At 44.8% G+C, this 15527-nt stretch overlaps 29 non-coding genes across 29 annotated transcripts; all 29 read left to right on the forward strand.

Annotated features, from left to right (window-relative positions):
* The first annotated feature begins 284 nt into the window (after window positions 1–284).
* Window positions 285–358, forward strand: trnat-agu (transfer RNA threonine (anticodon AGU)). The gene has a single exon. It is a non-coding gene; the product is annotated as a tRNA-Thr (tRNA).
* A 506-nt stretch (window positions 359–864) lies between these two features.
* On the forward strand, window positions 865–938 carry trnat-ugu (transfer RNA threonine (anticodon UGU)). The gene has a single exon. It is a non-coding gene; the product is annotated as a tRNA-Thr (tRNA).
* A 413-nt stretch (window positions 939–1351) lies between these two features.
* On the forward strand, window positions 1352–1425 carry trnat-agu (transfer RNA threonine (anticodon AGU)). The gene has a single exon. It is a non-coding gene; the product is annotated as a tRNA-Thr (tRNA).
* Window positions 1426–1931: 506 nt separating this feature from the next.
* trnat-ugu (transfer RNA threonine (anticodon UGU)) lies at window positions 1932–2005 on the forward strand. Its single transcript has one exon. It is a non-coding gene; the product is annotated as a tRNA-Thr (tRNA).
* Window positions 2006–2418: 413 nt separating this feature from the next.
* Window positions 2419–2492, forward strand: trnat-agu (transfer RNA threonine (anticodon AGU)). The gene has a single exon. It is a non-coding gene; the product is annotated as a tRNA-Thr (tRNA).
* Window positions 2493–2998: 506 nt separating this feature from the next.
* trnat-ugu (transfer RNA threonine (anticodon UGU)) lies at window positions 2999–3072 on the forward strand. Its single transcript has one exon. It is a non-coding gene; the product is annotated as a tRNA-Thr (tRNA).
* Window positions 3073–3485: 413 nt separating this feature from the next.
* trnat-agu (transfer RNA threonine (anticodon AGU)) lies at window positions 3486–3559 on the forward strand. The gene has a single exon. It is a non-coding gene; the product is annotated as a tRNA-Thr (tRNA).
* Window positions 3560–4065: 506 nt separating this feature from the next.
* trnat-ugu (transfer RNA threonine (anticodon UGU)) lies at window positions 4066–4139 on the forward strand. Its single transcript has one exon. It is a non-coding gene; the product is annotated as a tRNA-Thr (tRNA).
* A 413-nt stretch (window positions 4140–4552) lies between these two features.
* Window positions 4553–4626, forward strand: trnat-agu (transfer RNA threonine (anticodon AGU)). The gene has a single exon. It is a non-coding gene; the product is annotated as a tRNA-Thr (tRNA).
* A 506-nt stretch (window positions 4627–5132) lies between these two features.
* On the forward strand, window positions 5133–5206 carry trnat-cgu (transfer RNA threonine (anticodon CGU)). The gene has a single exon. It is a non-coding gene; the product is annotated as a tRNA-Thr (tRNA).
* A 414-nt stretch (window positions 5207–5620) lies between these two features.
* Window positions 5621–5694, forward strand: trnat-agu (transfer RNA threonine (anticodon AGU)). The gene has a single exon. It is a non-coding gene; the product is annotated as a tRNA-Thr (tRNA).
* Window positions 5695–6200: 506 nt separating this feature from the next.
* trnat-cgu (transfer RNA threonine (anticodon CGU)) lies at window positions 6201–6274 on the forward strand. The gene has a single exon. It is a non-coding gene; the product is annotated as a tRNA-Thr (tRNA).
* Window positions 6275–6687: 413 nt separating this feature from the next.
* trnat-agu (transfer RNA threonine (anticodon AGU)) lies at window positions 6688–6761 on the forward strand. The gene has a single exon. It is a non-coding gene; the product is annotated as a tRNA-Thr (tRNA).
* A 506-nt stretch (window positions 6762–7267) lies between these two features.
* trnat-ugu (transfer RNA threonine (anticodon UGU)) lies at window positions 7268–7341 on the forward strand. Its single transcript has one exon. It is a non-coding gene; the product is annotated as a tRNA-Thr (tRNA).
* A 413-nt stretch (window positions 7342–7754) lies between these two features.
* On the forward strand, window positions 7755–7828 carry trnat-agu (transfer RNA threonine (anticodon AGU)). The gene has a single exon. It is a non-coding gene; the product is annotated as a tRNA-Thr (tRNA).
* Window positions 7829–8334: 506 nt separating this feature from the next.
* Window positions 8335–8408, forward strand: trnat-ugu (transfer RNA threonine (anticodon UGU)). Its single transcript has one exon. It is a non-coding gene; the product is annotated as a tRNA-Thr (tRNA).
* Window positions 8409–8821: 413 nt separating this feature from the next.
* Window positions 8822–8895, forward strand: trnat-agu (transfer RNA threonine (anticodon AGU)). The gene has a single exon. It is a non-coding gene; the product is annotated as a tRNA-Thr (tRNA).
* Window positions 8896–9401: 506 nt separating this feature from the next.
* trnat-cgu (transfer RNA threonine (anticodon CGU)) lies at window positions 9402–9475 on the forward strand. The gene has a single exon. It is a non-coding gene; the product is annotated as a tRNA-Thr (tRNA).
* A 414-nt stretch (window positions 9476–9889) lies between these two features.
* On the forward strand, window positions 9890–9963 carry trnat-agu (transfer RNA threonine (anticodon AGU)). The gene has a single exon. It is a non-coding gene; the product is annotated as a tRNA-Thr (tRNA).
* Window positions 9964–10469: 506 nt separating this feature from the next.
* trnat-cgu (transfer RNA threonine (anticodon CGU)) lies at window positions 10470–10543 on the forward strand. Its single transcript has one exon. It is a non-coding gene; the product is annotated as a tRNA-Thr (tRNA).
* A 414-nt stretch (window positions 10544–10957) lies between these two features.
* trnat-agu (transfer RNA threonine (anticodon AGU)) lies at window positions 10958–11031 on the forward strand. The gene has a single exon. It is a non-coding gene; the product is annotated as a tRNA-Thr (tRNA).
* A 506-nt stretch (window positions 11032–11537) lies between these two features.
* On the forward strand, window positions 11538–11611 carry trnat-cgu (transfer RNA threonine (anticodon CGU)). Its single transcript has one exon. It is a non-coding gene; the product is annotated as a tRNA-Thr (tRNA).
* A 413-nt stretch (window positions 11612–12024) lies between these two features.
* Window positions 12025–12098, forward strand: trnat-agu (transfer RNA threonine (anticodon AGU)). Its single transcript has one exon. It is a non-coding gene; the product is annotated as a tRNA-Thr (tRNA).
* Window positions 12099–12604: 506 nt separating this feature from the next.
* trnat-cgu (transfer RNA threonine (anticodon CGU)) lies at window positions 12605–12678 on the forward strand. The gene has a single exon. It is a non-coding gene; the product is annotated as a tRNA-Thr (tRNA).
* A 414-nt stretch (window positions 12679–13092) lies between these two features.
* On the forward strand, window positions 13093–13166 carry trnat-agu (transfer RNA threonine (anticodon AGU)). The gene has a single exon. It is a non-coding gene; the product is annotated as a tRNA-Thr (tRNA).
* Window positions 13167–13672: 506 nt separating this feature from the next.
* On the forward strand, window positions 13673–13746 carry trnat-cgu (transfer RNA threonine (anticodon CGU)). The gene has a single exon. It is a non-coding gene; the product is annotated as a tRNA-Thr (tRNA).
* Window positions 13747–14160: 414 nt separating this feature from the next.
* On the forward strand, window positions 14161–14234 carry trnat-agu (transfer RNA threonine (anticodon AGU)). The gene has a single exon. It is a non-coding gene; the product is annotated as a tRNA-Thr (tRNA).
* Window positions 14235–14740: 506 nt separating this feature from the next.
* Window positions 14741–14814, forward strand: trnat-cgu (transfer RNA threonine (anticodon CGU)). Its single transcript has one exon. It is a non-coding gene; the product is annotated as a tRNA-Thr (tRNA).
* Window positions 14815–15227: 413 nt separating this feature from the next.
* Window positions 15228–15301, forward strand: trnat-agu (transfer RNA threonine (anticodon AGU)). The gene has a single exon. It is a non-coding gene; the product is annotated as a tRNA-Thr (tRNA).
* The last annotated feature ends 226 nt before the right edge of the window (window positions 15302–15527 follow it).

The following is a 15527-nucleotide window of genomic DNA, read 5'->3' on the forward strand; positions in this document are numbered from 1 at the left end:
ATGCAGGCATTACAATAGTGCTGCTCGAGAAAACAGTTCGATAATGAAGATTTTCTAGAAGCCACACAACTACCTCTTCATTCAGCAGTGAGCATGACAGAGGTGAACAGCAGTGGCCTGAAGAGAAAATGTCATGAGGATGGAAGAATTTGAAGCAGTTACGTACAGCAAGTGTTGACCAATTCCAACGGCTGGCAAGGATCGTAGCCACGGTCTTGAAATTGTAAAAATGCGTAACAACTGCCAGATAAAGGCAGTGGTATCCCTACATATTCCTGTCTTCAGGCGCTGTGGCTTAGTTGGTTAAAGTGCCTGTCTAGTAAACAGGAGATCCTGGGTTCAAATCCCAGCAGTGCCTTAACCTCTACTGTAAGAGACCTGCTGCATTGTGGTTCTTGCCTTTTTTCCGCTGAAGGTGATCATAGAGGGAAGAGATCCTCAGAAGCGTATCACTTCCTCCTGTTGAGGCTTGACGTCAGAAGCTCAGCCTGCTCCTGCCAAACACTGTCATGTACATACAGTAGCACCCGCTGATTGATTGTATAATACAGGAGCCTCCGACGCAAAGTTTCTGAGTACATAACATCAGTGATTTCAAGAAAATACAGTCCACGCAAAGCTCTTGGGCCTATTCCTTACTTTCCTGAAGTAGTAGATCACTAAAATCTGGCTGAAGTTTCAGCAGATTCTCCTTATTTTAATTGCCACCATCACGATCCACTGAGTGTAGCAGCATAGGAGTCTTGAGTGACTCAAATAATGAAGAGTGTACAATCGGCTTCGTTATAAACATTTACGGCTGTCAGGCGACTGGGTTTAGTAGTTGGATAATCCCTGAACTATGAGTCAAGTGTCTTAACGGAGGGTGCTGTGGCTTAGTTGGTTAAAGCGCCTGTCTTGTAAACAGGAGATCCTGGGTCCGAATCCCAGCAGCACCTTGTTAATGTTGACAAATCTTTTGCCTAGAACAACCTTTTTGTCAGCTGGATGCATGATAAATGTAGACCTTTTCTGTAAAGAGCAAAAGTATCAGCTAGGCACTCGCACAACATGTCTCTGCTCATGCCATGCAGGCATTACAATAGTGCTGCTCGAGAAAACAGTTCGATAATGAAGATTTTCTAGAAGCCACACAACTACCTCTTCATTCAGCAGTGAGCATGACAGAGGTGAACAGCAGTGGCCTGAAGAGAAAATGTCATGAGGATGGAAGAATTTGAAGCAGTTACGTAGAGCAAGTGTTGACCAATTCCAACGGCTGGCAAGGATCGTAGCCACGGTCTTGAAATTGTAAAAATGCGTAACAACTGCCAGATAAAGGCAGTGGTATCCCTACATACTCCTGTCTTCTGGCGCTGTGGCTTAGTTGGTTAAAGTGCCTGTCTAGTAAACAGGAGATCCTGGGTTCAAATCCCAGCAGTGCCTTAACTTCTACTGTAAGAGACCTGCTGCATTGTGGTTCTTGCCTTTTTTCCGCTGAAGGCGATCATAGAGGGAAGAGATCCTCAGAAGCGTATCACTTCCTCCTGTTGAGGCTTGACGTCAGAAGCTCAGCCTGCTCCTGCCAAACACTGTCATGTACATACAGTAGCACCCGCTGATTGATTGTATAATACAGGAGCCTCCGACGCAAAGTTTCTGAGTACATAACATCAGTGATTTCAAGAAAATACAGTCCACGCAAAGCTCTTGGGCCTATTACTTACTTTCCTGAAGTAGTAGATCACTAAAATCTGGCTGAAGTTTCAGCAGATTCTCCTTATTTTAATTGCCACCATCACGATCCACTGAGTGTAGCAGCATAGGAGTCTTGAGTGACTCAAATAATGAAGAGTGTACAATCGGCTTCGTTATAAACATTTACGGCTGTCAGGCGACTGGGTTTAGTAGTTGGATAATCCCTGAACTATGAGTCAAATGTCGTAACGGAGGGTGCTGTGGCTTAGTTGGTTAAAGCGCCTGTCTTGTAAACAGGAGATCCTGGGTCCGAATCCCAGCAGCACCTTGTTAATGTTGACAAATCTTTTGCCTAGAACAACCTTTTTGTCAGCTGGATGCATGATAAATGTAGACCTTTTCTGTAAAGAGCAAAAGTATCAGCTAGGCACTCGCACAACATGTCTCTGCTCATGCCATGCAGGCATTACAATAGTGCTGCTCGAGAAAACAGTTCGATAATGAAGATTTTCTAGAAGCCACACAACTACCTCTTCATTCAGCAGTGAGCATGACAGAGGTGAACAGCAGTGGCCTGAAGAGAAAATGTCATGAGGATGGAAGAATTTGAAGCAGTTACGTACAGCAAGTGTTGACCAATTCCAACGGCTGGCAAGGATCGTAGCCACGGTCTTGAAATTGTAAAAATGCGTAACAACTGCCAGATAAAGGCAGTGGTATCCCTACATATTCCTGTCTTCAGGCGCTGTGGCTTAGTTGGTTAAAGTGCCTGTCTAGTAAACAGGAGATCCTGGGTTCAAATCCCAGCAGTGCCTTAACCTCTACTGTAAGAGACCTGCTGCATTGTGGTTCTTGCCTTTTTTCCGCTGAAGGTGATCATAGAGGGAAGAGATCCTCAGAAGCGTATCACTTCCTCCTGTTGAGGCTTGACGTCAGAAGCTCAGCCTGCTCCTGCCAAACACTGTCATGTACATACAGTAGCACCCGCTGATTGATTGTATAATACAGGAGCCTCCGACGCAAAGTTTCTGAGTACATAACATCAGTGATTTCAAGAAAATACAGTCCACGCAAAGCTCTTGGGCCTATTCCTTACTTTCCTGAAGTAGTAGATCACTAAAATCTGGCTGAAGTTTCAGCAGATTCTCCTTATTTTAATTGCCACCATCACGATCCACTGAGTGTAGCAGCATAGGAGTCTTGAGTGACTCAAATAATGAAGAGTGTACAATCGGCTTCGTTATAAACATTTACGGCTGTCAGGCGACTGGGTTTAGTAGTTGGATAATCCCTGAACTATAAGTCAAATGTCATAACGGAGGGTGCTGTGGCTTAGTTGGTTAAAGCGCCTGACTTGTAAACAGGAGATCCTGGGTCCGAATCCCAGCAGCACCTTGTTAATGTTGACAAATCTTTTGCCTAGAACAACCTTTTTGTCAGCTGGATGCATGATAAATGTAGACCTTTTCTGTAAAGAGCAAAAGTATCAGCTAGGCACTCGCACAACATGTCTCTGCTCATGCCATGCAGGCATTACAATAGTGCTGCTCGAGAAAACAGTTCGATAATGAAGATTTTCTAGAAGCCACACAACTACCTCTTCATTCAGCAGTGAGCATGACAGAGGTGAACAGCAGTGGCCTGAAGAGAAAATGTCATGAGGATGGAAGAATTTGAAGCAGTTACGTAGAGCAAGTGTTGACCAATTCCAACGGCTGGCAAGGATCGTAGCCACGGTCTTGAAATTGTAAAAATGCGTAACAACTGCCAGATAAAGGCAGTGGTATCCCTACATGCTCCTGTCTTCTGGCGCTGTGGCTTAGTTGGTTAAAGTGTCTGTCTAGTAAACAGGAGATCCTGGGTTCAAATCCCAGCAGTGCCTTAACTTCTACTGTAAGAGACCTGCTGCATTGTGGTTCTTGCCTTTTTTCTGCTGAAGGCGATCATAGAGGGAAGAGATCCTCAGAAGCGTATCACTTCCTCCTGTTGAGGCTTGACCTCAGAAGCTCAGCCTGCTCCTGCCAAACACTGTCATGTACATACAGTAGCACCCGCTGATTGATTGTATAATACAGGAGCCTCCGACGCAAAGTCTGTGAGTACATTACATCAGTGATTTCAAGAAAATACAGTCCACGCAAAGCTCTTGAGCCTATTACTTACTTTCCTGAAGTAGTAGATCACTAAAATCTGGCTGAAGTTTCAGCAGATTCTCCTTATTTTAATTGCCACCATCACGATCCACTGAGTGTAGCAGCATAGGAGTCTTGAGTGACTCAAATAATGAAGAGTGTACAATCGGCTTCGTTATGAACATTTACGGCTGTCAGGCTACTGGGTTTAGTAGTTGGATAATCCCGGAACTATGAGTCACAAGTCGTAACGGAGGGTGCTGTGGCTTAGTTGGTTAAAGCGCCTGTCTTGTAAACAGGAGATCTTGGGTCTGAATCCCAGCAGCACCTTGTTAATGTTGACAAATCTTTTGCCTAGAACAACCTTTTTGTAAGCTGGATGCATGATAAATGTAGACCTTTTCTGTAAAGAGCAAAAGTGTCAGCTAGGCACTCGCACAACATGTCTCTGCTCATGCCATGCAGGCATTACAATAGTGCTGCTCGATAAAACAGTTCGATAATGAAGATTTTCTAGAAGCCACACAACTACCTCTTCATTCAGCAGTGAGCATGACAGAGGTGAACAGAAGTGGCTTGAAGAGAAAATGTCATGAGGATGGAAGAATTTGAAGCAGTTATGTAGAGCAAGTGTTGACCAATTCCAACGGCTGGCAAGGATCGTTGCCACGTTCTTGAAATTGTAAAAATGCGTAACAACTGCCAGATAAAGGCAGTGGTATCCCTACATGTTCCTGTCTTCAGGCGCTGTGGCTTAGTTGGTTAAAGTGCCTGTCTAGTAAACAGGAGATCCTGGGTTCAAATCCCAGCAGTGCCTTAACTTCTACTGTAAGAGACCTGCTGCATTGTGGTTCTTGCCTTTTTTCCGCTGAAGGCGATCATAGAGGGAAGAGATTCTCAGAAGCGTATCACTTCCTCCTGTTGAGGCTTGACGTCAGAAGCTCAGCCTGCTCCTGCCAAACACTGTCATGTACATACAGTAGCACCCGCTGATTGATTGTATAATACAGGAGCCTCCAACGCAAAGTTTGTGAGTACATAACATCAGTGATTTCAAGAAAATACAGTCCACGCAAAGCTCTTGGGCCTATTCCTTACTTTCCTGAAGTAGTAGATCACTAAAATCTGGCTGAAGTTTCAGCAGATTCTCCTTATTTTAATTGCCACCATCACGATCCACTGAGTGTAGCAGCATAGGAGTCTTGAGTGACTCAAATAATGAAGAGTGTACAATCGGCTTCGTTATAAACATTTATGGCTGTCAGGCTACTGGGTTTAGTAGTTGGATAATCCCTGAACTATGAGTCAAATGTCTTAACGGAGGGTGCTGTGGCTTAGTTGGTTAAAGCGCCTGTCTCGTAAACAGGAGATCCTGGGTCCGAATCCCAGCAGCACCTTGCAAATGTTGGCGAATCTTTTGCCTAGAACAACCTTTATTGTATGCTGGATGCATGATGAAGGTAGACCTTTCATGTAAAGAGCAAAAGTGTCAGCTAGGCACTCACACAACATGTCTCTGCTCATGCCATGCAGGCATTACAATAGTGCTGCTCGAGAAAACAGTTCGATAATGAAGATTTTCTAGAAGCCACACAACTACCTCTTCATTCAGCAGTGAGCATGACAGAGGTGAACAGCAGTGGCCTGAAGAGAAAATGTCATGAGGATGGAAGAATTTGAAGCAGTTACGTAGAGCAAGTGTTGACCAATTCCAACGGCTGGCAAGGATCGTAGCCACGGTCTTGAAATTGTAAAAATGCGTAACAACTGCCAGATAAAGGCAGTGGTATCCCTACATACTCCTGTCTTCTGGCGCTGTGGCTTAGTTGGTTAAAGTGCCTGTCTAGTAAACAGGAGATCCTGGGTTCAAATCCCAGCAGTGCCTTAACCTCTACTGTAAGAGACCTGCTGCATTGTGGTTCTTGCCTTTTTTCCGCTGAAGGCGATCATAGAGGGAAGAGATCTTCAGAAGCGTATCACTTCCTCCTGTTGAGGCTTGACGTCAGAAGCTCAGCCTGCTCCTCCTAAACACTGTCATGTACATACAGTAGCACCCGCTGATTGATTGTATAATACAGGAGCCTCCGACGCAAAGTCTGTGAGTACATTACATCAGTGATTTCAAGAAAATACAGTCCACGCAAAGCTCTTGAGCCTATTCCTTACTTTCCTGAAGTAGTAGATCACTAAAATCTGGCTGAAGTTTCAGCAGATTCTGCTTATTTTAATTGCCACCATCACGATCCACTGAGTGTAGCAGCATAGGAGTCTTGAGTGACTCAAATAATGAAGAGTGTACAATCGGCTTCGTTATAAACATTTACGGCTGTCAGGCGGCTGGGTTTAGTAGTTGGATAATCCCTGAAGTATGAGTCAAACATCTTAACGGAGGGTGCTGTGACTTAGTTGGTTAAAGCGCCTGTCTCGTAAACAGGAGATCCTGGGTCCGAATCCCAGCAGCACCTTGTTAATGTTGACAAATCTTTTGCCTAGAACAACCTTTTTGTCAGCTGGATGCATGATAAATGTAGACCTTTTCTGTAAAGAGCAAAAGTATCAGCTAGGCACTCGCACAACATGTCTCTGCTCATGCCATGCAGGCATTACAATAGTGCTGCTCGAGAAAACAGTTCGATAATGAAGATTTTCTAGAAGCCACACAACTACCTCTTCATTCAGCAGTGAGCATGACAGAGGTGAACAGCAGTGGCCTGAAGAGAAAATGTCATGAGGATGGAAGAATTTGAAGCAGTTACGTAGAGCAAGTGTTGACCAATTCCAACGGCTGGCAAGGATCGTAGCCACGGTCTTGAAATTGTAAAAATGCGTAACAACTGCCAGATAAAGGCAGTGGTATCCCTACATACTCCTGTCTTCTGGCGCTGTGGCTTAGTTGGTTAAAGTGCCTGTCTAGTAAACAGGAGATCCTGGGTTCAAATCCCAGCAGTGCCTTAACTTCTACTGTAAGAGACCTGCTGCATTGTGATTCTTGCCTTTTTTCCGCTGAAGGCGATCATAGAGGGAAGAGATCCTCAGAAGCATATCACTTCCTCCTGTTGAGGCTTGACGTCAGAAGCTCAGCCTGCTCCTGCCAAACACTGTCATGTACATACAGTAGCACCCGCTGATTGATTGTATAATACAGGAGCCTCCGACGCAAAGTTTCTGAGTACATAACATCAGTGATTTCAAGAAAATACAGTCCACGCAAAGCTCTTGGGCCTATTACTTACTTTCCTGAAGTAGTAGATCACTAAAATCTGGCTGAAGTTTCAGCAGATTCTCCTTATTTTAATTGCCACCATCACGATCCACTGAGTGTAGCAGCATAGGAGTCTTGAGTGACTCAAATAATGAAGAGTGTACAATCGGCTTCGTTATAAACATTTACGGCTGTCAGGCGACTGGGTTTAGTAGTTGGATAATCCCTGAACTATAAGTCAAATGTCATAACGGAGGGTGCTGTGGCTTAGTTGGTTAAAGCGCCTGACTTGTAAACAGGAGATCCTGGGTCCGAATCCCAGCAGCACCTTGTTAATGTTGACAAATCTTTTGCCTAGAACAACCTTTTTGTCAGCTGGATGCATGATAAATGTAGACCTTTTCTGTAAAGAGCAAAAGTATCAGCTAGGCACTCGCACAACATGTCTCTGCTCATGCCATGCAGGCATTACAATAGTGCTGCTCGAGAAAACAGTTCGATAATGAAGATTTTCTAGAAGCCACACAACTACCTCTTCATTCAGCAGTGAGCATGACAGAGGTGAACAGCAGTGGCCTGAAGAGAAAATGTCATGAGGATGGAAGAATTTGAAGCAGTTACGTAGAGCAAGTGTTGACCAATTCCAACGGCTGGCAAGGATCGTAGCCACGGTCTTGAAATTGTAAAAATGCGTAACAACTGCCAGATAAAGGCAGTGGTATCCCTACATGCTCCTGTCTTCTGGCGCTGTGGCTTAGTTGGTTAAAGTGTCTGTCTAGTAAACAGGAGATCCTGGGTTCAAATCCCAGCAGTGCCTTAACTTCTACTGTAAGAGACCTGCTGCATTGTGGTTCTTGCCTTTTTTCTGCTGAAGGCGATCATAGAGGGAAGAGATCCTCAGAAGCGTATCACTTCCTCCTGTTGAGGCTTGACCTCAGAAGCTCAGCCTGCTCCTGCCAAACACTGTCATGTACATACAGTAGCACCCGCTGATTGATTGTATAATACAGGAGCCTCCGACGCAAAGTCTGTGAGTACATTACATCAGTGATTTCAAGAAAATACAGTCCACGCAAAGCTCTTGAGCCTATTACTTACTTTCCTGAAGTAGTAGATCACTAAAATCTGGCTGAAGTTTCAGCAGATTCTCCTTATTTTAATTGCCACCATCACGATCCACTGAGTGTAGCAGCATAGGAGTCTTGAGTGACTCAAATAATGAAGAGTGTACAATCGGCTTCGTTATGAACATTTACGGCTGTCAGGCTACTGGGTTTAGTAGTTGGATAATCCCGGAACTATGAGTCACAAGTCGTAACGGAGGGTGCTGTAGCTTAGTTGGTTAAAGCGCCTGTCTTGTAAACAGGAGATCTTGGGTCTGAATCCCAGCAGCACCTTGTTAATGTTGACAAATCTTTTGCCTAGAACAACCTTTTTGTAAGCTGGATGCATGATAAATGTAGACCTTTTCTGTAAAGAGCAAAAGTGTCAGCTAGGCACTCGCACAACATGTCTCTGCTCATGCCATGCAGGCATTACAATAGTGCTGCTCGATAAAACAGTTCGATAATGAAGATTTTCTAGAAGCCACACAACTACCTCTTCATTCAGCAGTGAGCATGACAGAGGTGAACAGAAGTGGCTTGAAGAGAAAATGTCATGAGGATGGAAGAATTTGAAGCAGTTCTGTAGAGCAAGTGTTGACCAATTCCAACGGCTGGCAAGGATCGTTGCCACGTTCTTGAAATTGTAAAAATGCGTAACAACTGCCAGATAAAGGCAGTGGTATCCCTACATGTTCCTGTCTTCAGGCGCTGTGGCTTAGTTGGTTAAAGTGCCTGTCTAGTAAACAGGAGATCCTGGGTTCAAATCCCAGCAGTGCCTTAACTTCTACTGTAAGAGACCTGCTGCATTGTGGTTCTTGCCTTTTTTCCGCTGAAGGCGATCATAGAGGGAAGAGATTCTCAGAAGCGTATCACTTCCTCCTGTTGAGGCTTGACGTCAGAAGCTCAGCCTGCTCCTGCCAAACACTGTCATGTACATACAGTAGCACCCGCTGATTGATTGTATAATACAGGAGCCTCCAACGCAAAGTTTGTGAGTACATAACATCAGTGATTTCAAGAAAATACAGTCCACGCAAAGCTCTTGGGCCTATTCCTTACTTTCCTGAAGTAGTAGATCACTAAAATCTGGCTGAAGTTTCAGCAGATTCTCCTTATTTTAATTGCCACCATCACGATCCACTGAGTGTAGCAGCATAGGAGTCTTGAGTGACTCAAATAATGAAGAGTGTACAATCGGCATCGTTATAAAGATTTATGGCTGTCAGGCTACTGGGTTTAGTAGTTGGATAATCCCTGAACTATGAGTCAAATGTCTTAACGGAGGGTGCTGTGGCTTAGTTGGTTAAAGCGCCTGTCTCGTAAACAGGAGATCCTGGGTCCGAATCCCAGCAGCACCTTGCAAATGTTGCCGAATCTTTTGCCTAGAACAACCTTTATTGTATGCTGGATGCATGATGAAGGTAGACCTTTCATGTAAAGAGCAAAAGTGTCAGCTAGGCACTCGCACAACATGTCTCTGCTCATGCCATGCAGGCATTACAATAGTGCTGCTCGAGAAAACAGTTCGATAATGAAGATTTTCTAGAAGCCACACAACTACCTCTTCATTCAGCAGTGAGCATGACAGAGGTGAACAGCAGTGGCCTGAAGAGAAAATGTCATGAGGATGGAAGAATTTGAAGCAGTTACGTAGAGCAAGTGTTGACCAATTCCAACGGCTGGCAAGGATCGTAGCCACGGTCTTGAAATTGTAAAAATGCGTAACAACTGCCAGATAAAGGCAGTGGTATCCCTACATACTCCTGTCTTCTGGCGCTGTGGCTTAGTTGGTTAAAGTGCCTGTCTAGTAAACAGGAGATCCTGGGTTCAAATCCCAGCAGTGCCTTAACCTCTACTGTAAGAGACCTGCTGCATTGTGCTTCTTGCCTTTTTTCCGCTGAAGGCGATCATAGAGGGAAGAGATCTTCAGAAGCGTATCACTTCCTCCTGTTGAGGCTTGACCTCAGAAGCTCAGCCTGCTCATCCTAAACACTGTCATGTACATACAGTAGCACCCGCTGATTGATTGTATAATACAGGAGCCTCCGACGCAAAGTCTGTGAGTACATTACATCAGTGATTTCAAGAAAATACAGTCCACGCAAAGCTCTTGAGCCTATTCCTTACTTTCCTGAAGTAGTAGATCACTAAAATCTGGCTGAAGTTTCAGCAGATTCTGCTTATTTTAATTGCCACCATCACGATCCACTGAGTGTAGCAGCATAGGAGTCTTGAGTGACTCAAATAATGAAGAGTGTACAATCGGCTTCGTTATAAACATTTACGGCTGTCAGGCGGCTGGGTTTAGTAGTTGGATAATCCCTGAAGTATGAGTCAAGCATCTTAACGGACGGTGCTGTGACTTAGTTGGTTAAAGCGCCTGTCTCGTAAACAGGAGATCCTGGGTCCGAATCCCAGCAGCACCTTGCTAATGTTGGCGAATCTTTTACCTAGAACAACCTTTATTGTCTGCTGGATGCATGATAAAGGCAGACCTTTTCTGTAAAGAGCAAAAGCGTCAGCTAGGCACTCGCACAACATGTCTCTGCTCATGCCATGCAGGCATTACAATAGTGCTGCTCGATAAAACAGTTCGATAATGAAGATTTTCTAGAAGCCACACAACTACCTCTTCATTCAGCAGTGAGCATGACAGAGGTGAACAGCAGTGGCTTGAAGAGAAAATGTCATGAGGATGGAAGAATTTGAAGCAGTTACGTACAGCAAGTGTTGACCAATTCCAACGGCTGGCAAGGATCGTAGCCACGGTCTTGAAATTGTAAAAATGCGTAACAACTGCCAGATAAAGGCAGTGGTATCCCTACATATTCCTGTCTTCAGGCGCTGTGGCTTAGTTGGTTAAAGTGCCTGTCTAGTAAACAGGAGATCCTGGGTTCAAATCACAGCAGTGCCTTAACTTCTACTTTAAGAGACCTGCTGCATTGTGGTTCTTGCCTTTTTTCCGCTGAAGGCGATCATAGAGGGAAGAGATCCTCAGAAGCGTATCACTTCCTCCTATTGAGGCTTGACGTCAGAAGCTCAGCCTGCTCCTGCCAAACACTGTCATGTACATACAGTAGCACCCGCTGATTGATTGTATAATACAGGAGCCTCCGACGCAAAGTCTGTGAGTACATTACATCAGGGATTTCAAGAAAATACAGTCCACGCAAAGCTCTTGGGCCTTTTCCTTACTTTCCTGAAGTAGTAGATCACTAAAATCTGGCTGAAGTTTCAGCAGATTCTCCTTATTTTAATTGCCACCATCACGATCCACTGAGTGTAGCAGCATAGGAGTCTTGAGTGACTCAAATAATGAAGAGTGTACAATCGGCTTCGTTATAAACATTTACGGCTGTCAGGCTACTGGGTTTAGTAGTTGGATAATCCCTGAACTATGAGTCAAGAGTCTTAACGGAGGGTGCTGTGGCTTAGTTGGTTAAAGCGCCTGTCTCGTAAACAGGAGATCCCTGGTCCGAATCCCAGCAGCACCTTGCAAATGTTGGCGAATCTTTTGCCTAGAACAACCTTTTTGTCAGCTGGATGCATGATTAATGTAGACCTTTTCTGTAAAGAGCAAAAGTATCAGCTAGGCACTCGCACAACATGTCTCTGCTCATGCCATGCAGGCATTACAATAGTGCTGCTCGAGAAAACAGTTCGATAATGAAGATTTTCTAGAAGCCACACAACTACCTCTTCATTCAGCAGTGAGCATGACAGAGGTGAACAGCAGTGGCCTGAAGAGAAAATGTCATGAGGATGGAAGAATTTGAAGCAGTTACGTAGAGCAAGTGTTGACCAATTCCAACGGCTGGCAAGGATCGTAGCCACGGTCTTGAAATTGTAAAAATGCGTAACAACTGCCAGATAAAGGCAGTGGTATCCCTATATATTCTTGTCTTCAGGCGCTGTGGCTTAGTTGGTTAAAGTGCCTGTCTAGTAAACAGGAGATCCTGGGTTCGAATCCCAGCAGTGCCTTAACCTCTACTGTGAGAGACCTGCTGCATTGTGGTTCTTGCCTTTTTTCCGCTGAAGGCGATCATAGAGGGAAGAGATCCTCAGAAGCGTATCACTTCCTCCTGTTGAGGCTTGACGTCAGAAGCTCAGCCTGCTCCTGCCAAACACTGTCATGTACATACAGTAGCACCCGCTGATTGATTGTATAATACAGGAGCCTCCGACGCAAAGTCTGTGAGTACAAAACATCTTTGATTTCAAAAAAATACAGTCCACGCAAAGCTCTTGGGCCTATTCCTTACTTTCCTGAAGTAGTAGATCACTAAAATCAGGCTGAAGTTTCAGCAGATTCTCCTTATTTTAATTGCCACCATCACGATCCACTGAGTGTAGCAGCATAGGAGTCTTGAGTGACTCAAATAATGAAGAGTGTACAATCGGCTTCGTTATAAACATTTACGGCTGTCAGGCGACTGGGTTTAGTAGTTGGATAATCCCTGAACTATGAGTCAAGCATCTTAACGGAGGGTGCTGTGGCTTAGTTGGTTAAAGCGCCTGTCTCGTAAACAGGAGATCCTGGGTCCGAATCCCAGCAGCACCTTGCAAATGTTGACAAATCTTTTGCCTAGAACAACCTTTATTGTCTGCTGGATGCATGATAAAGGTAGACCTTTTCTGTAAAGAGCAAAAGTGTCAGCTAGGCACTCGCACAACATGTCTCTGCTCATGACATGCAGGCATTACAATAGTGCTGCTCGAGAAAACAGTTCGATAATGAAGATTTTCTAGAAGCCACACAACTACCTCTTCATTCAGGAGTGAGCATGACAGAGGTGAACAGCAGTGGCTTGAAGAGAAAATGTCATGAGGATGGAAGAATTTGAAGCAGTTACGTACAGCAAGTGTTGACCAATTCCAACGGCTGGCAAGGATCGTAGCCACGGTCTTGAAATTGTAAAAATGCGTAACAACTGCCAGATAAAGGCAGTGGTATCCCTACATATTCTTGTCTTCAGGCGCTGTGGCCTAGTTGGTTAAAGTGCCTGTCTAGTAAACAGGAGATCCTGGGTTCGAATCCCTGCAGTGCCTTAACCTCTACTGTGAGAGACCTGCTGCATTGTGGTTCTTGCCTTTTTTCCGCTGAAGGCGATCATAGAGGGAAGAGATCCTCAGAAGCGTATCACTTCCTCCTGTTGAGGCTTGACGTCAGAAGCTCAGCCTGCTCCTGCCAAACACTGTCATGTACATACAGTAGCACCCGCTGATTGATTGTATAATACAGGAGCCTCCGACGCAAAGTCTGTGAGTACATTACATCAGTGATTTCAAGAAAATACAGTCCACGCAAAGCTCTTGGGCCTATTCCTTACTTTCCTGAAGTAGTAGATCACTAAAATCAGGCTGAAGTTTCAGCAGATTCTCCTTATTTTAATTGCCACCATCACGATCCACTGAGTGTAGCAGCATAGGAGTCTTGAGTGACTCAAATAATGAAGAGTGTACAATAGGCTTCGTTATAAACATTTACGGCTGTCAGGCGACTGGGTTTAGTAGTTGGATAATCCCTGAACTATGAGTCAAGCATCTTAACGGAGGGTGCTGTGGCTTAGTTGGTTAAAGCGCCTGTCTCGTAAACAGGAGATCCTGGGTCCGAATCCCAGCAGCACCTTGTAAATGTTGACAAATCTTTTGCCTAGAACAACCTTTATTGTCTGCTGGATGCATGATAAAGGTAGACCTTTTCTGTGAAGAGCAAAAGTGTCAGCTAGGCACTCGCACAACATGTCTCTGCTCATGCCATGCAGGCATTACAATAGTGCTGCTCGAGAAAACAGTTCGATAATGAAGATTTTCTAGAAGCCACACAACTACCTCTTCATTCAGGAGTGAGCATGACAGAGGTGAACAGCAGTGGCTTGAAGAGAAAATGTCATGAGGATGGAAGAATTTGAAGCAGTTACGTACAGCAAGTGTTGACCAATTCCAACGGCTGGCAAGGATCGTAGCCACGGTCTTGAAATTGTAAAAATGCGTAACAACTGCCAGATAAAGGCAGTGGTATCCCTACCTATTCGTGTCTTCTGGCGCTGTGGCTTAGTTGGTTAAAGTGCCTGTCTAGTAAACAGGAGATCCTGGGTTCAAATCCCAGCAGTGCCTTAACCTCTACTGTAAGAGACCTGCTGCATTGTGGTTCTTGCCTTTTTTCCGCTGAAGGCGATCATAGAGGGAAGAGATCCTCAGAAGCGTATCACTTCCTCCTATTGAGGCTTGACGTCAGAAGCTCAGCCTGCTCCTGCCAAACACTGTCATGTACATACAGTAGCACCCGCTGATTGATTGTATAATACAGGAGCCTCCGACGCAAAGTCTGTGAGTACATTACATCAGGGATTTCAAGAAAATACAGTCCACGCAAAGCTCTTGGGCCTTTTCCTTACTTTCCTGAAGTAGTAGATCACTAAAATCTGGCTGAAGTTTCAGCAGATTCTCCTTATTTTAATTGCCACCATCACGATCCACTGAGTGTAGCAGCATAGGAGTCTTGAGTGACTCAAATAATGAAGAGTGTACAATCGGCTTCGTTATAAACATTTACGGCTGTCAGGCTACTGGGTTTAGTAGTTGGATAATCCCTGAACTATGAGTCAAGAGTCTTAACGGAGGGTGCTGTGGCTTAGTTGGTTAAAGCGCCTGTCTCGTAAACAGGAGATCCCTGGTCCGAATCCCAGCAGCACCTTGCAAATGTTGGCGAATCTTTTGCCTAGAACAACCTTTTTGTCAGCTGGATGCATGATTAATGTAGACCTTTTCTGTAAAGAGCAAAAGTATCAGCTAGGCACTCGCACAACATGTCTCTGCTCATGCCATGCAGGCATTACAATAGTGCTGCTCGAGAAAACAGTTCGATAATGAAGATTTTCTAGAAGCCACACAACTACCTCTTCATTCAGCAGTGAGCATGACAGAGGTGAACAGCAGTGGCCTGAAGAGAAAATGTCATGAGGATGGAAGAATTTGAAGCAGTTACGTAGAGCAAGTGTTGACCAATTCCAACGGCTGGCAAGGATCGTAGCCACGGTCTTGAAATTGTAAAAATGCGTAACAACTGCCAGATAAAGGCAGTGGTATCCCTATATATTCTTGTCTTCAGGCGCTGTGGCTTAGTTGGTTAAAGTGCCTGTCTAGTAAACAGGAGATCCTGGGTTCGAATCCCAGCAGTGCCTTAACCTCTACTGTGAGAGACCTGCTGCATTGTGGTTCTTGCCTTTTTTCCGCTGAAGGCGATCATAGAGGGAAGAGATCCTCAGAAGCGTATCACTTCCTCCTGTTGAGGCTTGACGTCAGAAGCTCAGCCTGCTCCTGCCAAACACTGTCATGTACATACAGTAGCACCCGCTGATTGATTGTATAATACAGGAGCCTCCGACGCAAAGTCTGTGAGTACAAAAC

The sequence above is a fragment of the Brienomyrus brachyistius genome, unplaced genomic scaffold (genome assembly GCF_023856365.1).
Source record: "Brienomyrus brachyistius isolate T26 unplaced genomic scaffold, BBRACH_0.4 scaffold68, whole genome shotgun sequence".
Classification (NCBI taxonomy): domain Eukaryota; kingdom Metazoa; phylum Chordata; class Actinopteri; order Osteoglossiformes; family Mormyridae; genus Brienomyrus; species Brienomyrus brachyistius.